Genomic DNA, 6,000 nt, shown 5'->3' on the forward strand with positions numbered 1-6,000 from the left:
TGTAATAAGAAAAAGAAAGAAAGAAAAAAAAAAAGGAATAAGACAAAAAGAGATTCGTTAAATCGAGCTTTTCAACTCGCGTTGCATCTTTGGAAGAACTTGCAAGCTCGTAAAGCTCTTTTTCTCCCTTGTAGTTGACTTCTGCATTAAATGAAGAGGATTTGTCAGAACGAACTTTTTCTTATTTTCAAAATGTTTCGTTAATATTTTCTTTATACTTTTTATTAGACGATTTTTCTTCGAGGAAAAAGTCATCCTTAAATAAGTACATATATATAACTCTTTTGATCTTCGTGTTTAAAATCGGATTGAATGAGAAAAAAGAAAAAGAAATAGGTTAAAGAAAAAAAAAAAGCATCGAAAGACTAATTATGAAATACAAAAGAAAGATAGTTCTATTCATATACTTCGTACCCTTTGAAGGATCCAAACTTCTTTCAGCACTTCTTCCCTCTCTCTCTCTTTTCTTCTTGTTCTCTATTCGTTCATTTCGTCACGTTGTTAAAATCTCCCGGATTTTGCTTTTAACGTCGCGGTTTAATTTCGAAAACAAGACAGAACTTTCGTTTAGCTTGAGATCGAGCGGAAAGCAACTCGAACGAGGATGGTAGAGAAAAGACGAAGAATAGAAAGAAGAAAGGGTTAAAGGTGAAGGGTAGTCGTGCTGGTTACAGAGGTGGTGGTAGTGGTAGAAAATGATGAGAAGGGGAAATGTTTGCGCTCTTCCACTCCTAAAACCTGAAAGGGTTCTCCTGTAGATTAGAGAGCCTGTGCGCGGACGAGTATCTCAGCTTTGGGAAAGGGAAGATCACCTTTCTCTTTCTCTTTCTCCTCTCTCTCTCTCTCTCTCCCGTTCTCTATTAGGGCGCATCAACGAACCTTATTCTACCCTTTCGCCAATGGACTAGCCTTTCTGACCCTTTCCGTTACCCTTTATCCGCACCGACGCTCGTCTACCTTTATCCTCGCACGCCCGTCAAGATCTTCTCGATTACAAGACAATGGTAAACGCTTTTGTCACCTTCAACTAACTCAGAACGCCGAACGAAATTCAACTCGATTGTTTGATGTATCTACGGATATATCTATTCTTTTCTATAATACTAACAACAAAGTAGAAAAATGTCCGACCGGTAAAATCGCAAATTATTGATATCTCCCTTTTCGAATATCTAAAATAGATCAATCAATAAACTGTACGTAAAGGAAAAACATATCTATCTCATTTGGGCAGTGTATTTGCACGGTCAAGTTTCATCCCTCGACAGCGTTATTTACTTTCTTGAATCTACCCGTCGTGGAAAACCCGTCGTCATTCATCATAATAAAAGGTACTCGACGTGCCAGCATCCATTACTTATATCTCTACTATATATTCCTGTAGATAGCACGTAAAGTTGAAGTTCACCCTCGAATAAGGTATAACGAACAAGATTCTGCATACTCAAGATGGAGCCTCGTTGAAAGCCTTTTGTACCAAAAACGGATGATTATTAAAGCCAACATTTCGCGCGAATTAACGACTTAATTAAATTCAAGTCTTGACATTAAACGTAATTAACCTTTTTTCATTTTTTACTTTCTCTTTGTTACAGACGGTGAGTACCTAGAAGAATATGATTTTGGAAGAATTCGTAAGTTGAATTTACAAAATGTAATTTATCCTTCGATTATTTTTATCTCTTTCTCTTTATTTTATCTATTTCCAAATGTCTACGTTTGGAAATTCATTATCTGAAATTAATAATTAATTTCTTCGAAGAGATGGCGGTACACAACCGCGTCTAATAATAATCTGTAAATGTACTCGATGGTTAGAAGCGAGATTAGTCCGGTGGTCAGAGCCGTTGATCAAAGCAAGGATTCCTATCGAAACGCTAATTGGTCCATGCATGCTTTGTCGATTGAATTTGATTTGCTTTACGTGAGACGAAGGTTCCACAGATTGACCGCGACATTATTGCTCTGTCGTGTTCTGCAAGCGACCAAAGCTTTTGCGAGACATTTCCTTTATAGAAAGCAATCTAAGTAATACCCTATTGCATTTAAAAATATTCAACAATTCATTAAATGAATAAATGAATTAATCATCACAATATATATATAGATGGTTGAACTAAGAAAACAAAAATAAAGAAGAAAAAAGCATCTTTCTATCTTACCGTTTCCTTTATTACCAAAGTGAAATAAATATTGTTATGATCTTATGTCAACACACACACACACATACACACGTTCGAAATGACAAACTTTAACTTATTTACTCTGGGAAGAGTAAACGTTCTTCAGTACATTACGAGTACGCGTTCGCGACGGATCGTTTCATAGTTACTGTCTCTTCATCTTGTTTTCGAAAGTAATTAAAACGTTATATTTATCGTTACATAAAGTAATTTAAACGTTATATATAATCATTAATATATATATATATATAACAATATTACATTTTCATTTGAATAAATCGTACTACGCACATACACATACGGCAATAGATTTATCGAAAAATTTCGTTTCTAATCCTATATCTTATCCTTACACATGTGTGTGTGTGTGGGTAACGACACCAGAAGAAAATCAAAGTAAGCAGATGTATATACCAACATATAACCATAGAAAGGTAAAATATATTCTATTCACACATAAACGCAATTAGTATTAGATATAGATACCCGTACTCTTATGGTACTCAACGTCGATCTGAGGTAGCCAGCGCGTAGATTCGAGCTCGTTTCTCGATCTCAACGAAGCTCAAACTGGGAGACGGAACTCTTTGATCAAAACCGAATTAATCTGCTCGTCTCTCTCTCTCTCTCTCTTTCATCTTCCTCGAGGACTTCGTCGGATGATATCGACGGTCTCTAGTGTATCACCGACGGATCGACTAGTGAGAGACGAAGAGGAGAGTGAGTGAGAGAGAGAGAGAGAGAGAGAGAGAGAGAGAGAGTACGAGATAAGCCATCAGTGTCAGTTTCAGAGAAGCGAAAGCGTCCACTCGACAGTTACGTTAAAACGGCTTGATATCTATCGTCCTACCAACCAGCCGAATGTCCTGTCAGTAGTTCGTGATCATCCCCATCACGAGAGTCATACACGTCAACGGCATATGCCACGCTTCCTATCCCTCTCTCTCTCTCTCTCTCTCCTTCTCCTTCTACTTCTTTCTTTCCCTCTCTCTTCTTCTCTCACTTACTCTTACATTCGCATATTCCAGTTTATAACTCATATCCATCTATATTAATTCCCGACGGTGCGCGTCCAATATCATCCTCGAAAATTAAACGTCGTCTTTAAGTGTTCCACCTATTATTTCATTTATAATTATTATTTACCACGCGCGCGATTAATTACTTCGCTTTTTTCTTTTTTCTTTTTTTTATTATTGTTTTATTTATTTCGTACTGATTATACTCGTTTTAACGATTCTTCGATTGTATACCAAATGTTATTTTTAAGTTAAATAATAATATTTTATTGAATGTTATTTGTTGTGTTCTTTTTATTTTTTTTTTTTATTAAAGTTCAATACTTTTATCAATTTTTAATTTCAAACGAATTATTGATGCTACTCTTGAGTTCTTTCGTGTTCTTTAGTTGTTTATAATACATTAAATCTAGATAAGCAATTTAAGTTGGTCGCACCTTTTCACGCACGAGATAATCCACGAAATTCCGGTCTCTTTATCCTGTTGAACTCTTGAGTATCTTAAGTTATAAACTTCTCTTTGTTTTGTAGAGAAAACTTAGTTTGTCTCTCTGCTGTAAAAGCTGAAGGAGCGATGAAGGGAAAGAGAGAAAGAGTAAGAGAAAGAGAAAGAGACAAAGAGAGAAAGTGAGAAAGATCATATCTCGCTGTTTATTAAGAGTATTAAAAACAACGTAAAACTTTCCATTAAACTTTTCTAACGAATTATTTCAGTTTTAGAATTATTTCTTTACAAAAAATCGATAAATAAACGTTAAAATTATAAACGTTATATAAGAAATAATAGGATTTGATAATAACGAAAAATGTTTCTTAAAGTGCACGCCGGAGATAGTAATGTCAGCAGAGTACTTCTTTTTATTTTTTCTTGAAAACGGTTTGTTCGCGAGCACATACCATTATTTTTCATCGTTATCAACAGTTTTCAGGTATACGAGCAGGCCGATTTTGGGAACGCTTCGGTTCATTTTACCAATCCCCACCCCACATTCACCACGAGTCATGAAATTTGAAATCGAGTAGCAAATTAGAGTCCGAGTTATATTCACGTGTCATGGCGATGTAAATGAGCTGAGTAGCGTCGAGTGGCGACCCTGGCTCGCCGTAAGTCTTCATTACGCGTGCACGTATCGTTTGCGTGGACTCCGACGCATTATTACGACACTCTTCCTTCTCTATTTTACATTCTCTTTCTTTTTTCTTTTCTACTACTCGTTTGCAAAGCACGCCATTTGTATGACGATCGACGACGACGATAATAATAGGACCGTACACGGAAAAGTAATGTTTAAAAAAAGAGAAAACGTCGGAAACAAAAGCACTGAGAAACTTGTTCTACTATTATATTATAGTTCGATAAATCCTCGCATAATTCTCGACTTACGATGTTTTTTAATGAGCTCCGTGGTTATCACGATAATTGTAGATAAATTGAAACGCGATTGCCCATTATTAGAGTTAAGTATTCGAAAGAAAAGATCTTTCTGGCCGATACATTTGTAAAAATATTACCAAATTAAGGCCTGGTAAGTACACTCGATCGCGTGTTCCTACCTGCCGTTTCGACTAACTTTCATTTTGTACTCCCGAATTTGACGAATACTATTCTCCATTCGAAAATATTTCGCGCGACCATGCGATTCTACTTTTACAATTTATTCAACACTTAAGAAACAAAAAAGATATTCCTTTTCTTTCGCACGATTATTTAACATTTCAAATAACAAACTTAGATATTCTACTTGACCAATCTCTCTCTCTCTCTCTCTCTCTCTCTCTTTCTTTTTTTTACCACTCACCACTTTTCATCGCCAGGGATACAAGAAACAGCCGGCACAGTAATCAAACACTCGCGTGACTTTATTTGCTTGCTGCTGTTCGCTTTTTATCATCCATAAAACCTGTTACGAGTCTGGAATTTTTGATCGGAGTGCTCGCCCAAATGACGCCGATAGAAAGAGAAAAACTGAAAGAGAGCGAGACAGAGAGAGAGAGAGAGAGACAAGGAAGAAAAGAGAAAAACGGTAGAAGTATCCCCCTATTTCCACCCCCCCCGTCAACAAACCGGGCTTGGTCGTTGGAGTTTTCTGTCCGCGTGACTTTAACCTCTCTTGATTTCTCTCTCTCTCTCTCTCTCTCTCTAATTTTTCCCTAGCTTCGAGCCTATAGATATATACATAGACATTTTTTTTGCGATCGTCACGCTATCGCTTACCCACTCTTCCATTCTTTTTCTTTCTTTCGTTATCGTCGTTGGTTGCGTTCACATGCAATGACAATTTCTCAGAAATCGTACATCGATCCTACATCGTCGATTCGATGTGTTTTACGTTTGTTCTCATATTTAATTAACTACATCATTATACGAGAATATTAAACCGAATGAATATGATCGAAAGCTTATTCGCGTATTGTTTGATTTTATTGTTCCAATAGATAACTATACGCAATATTATATCGACTAATCGTGATGGTTTTCGAAACACGTTTAACAATGTTTCGATTTTTGGTCATTTCATTTCGCGTTACGCTCGTTGTTTCGACGATTGGATATGATTACGAATTCCAAATAGAATTTGATAACTTCGTTTCTCGGTAGGATCGAAAGACCGTGCTGAAATTTTGCTAACAGTCGATAATGATCAAAATTCATCAGAGATAGAACGAGACAAAAGTCTCATCAACAAGATCCGATCGATAGGTACTAACGATTCTAATGAATACTAATTGGGTCTTGTCATATACTGCATACACGTGTGTGCATATATATATTATAATATACATATGTATATGTATCA

This window comes from Polistes fuscatus, unplaced genomic scaffold, assembly GCF_010416935.1.
Source record: "Polistes fuscatus isolate 324 unplaced genomic scaffold, CU_Pfus_HIC Scaffold3, whole genome shotgun sequence".
Taxonomy (NCBI): domain Eukaryota; kingdom Metazoa; phylum Arthropoda; class Insecta; order Hymenoptera; family Vespidae; genus Polistes; species Polistes fuscatus.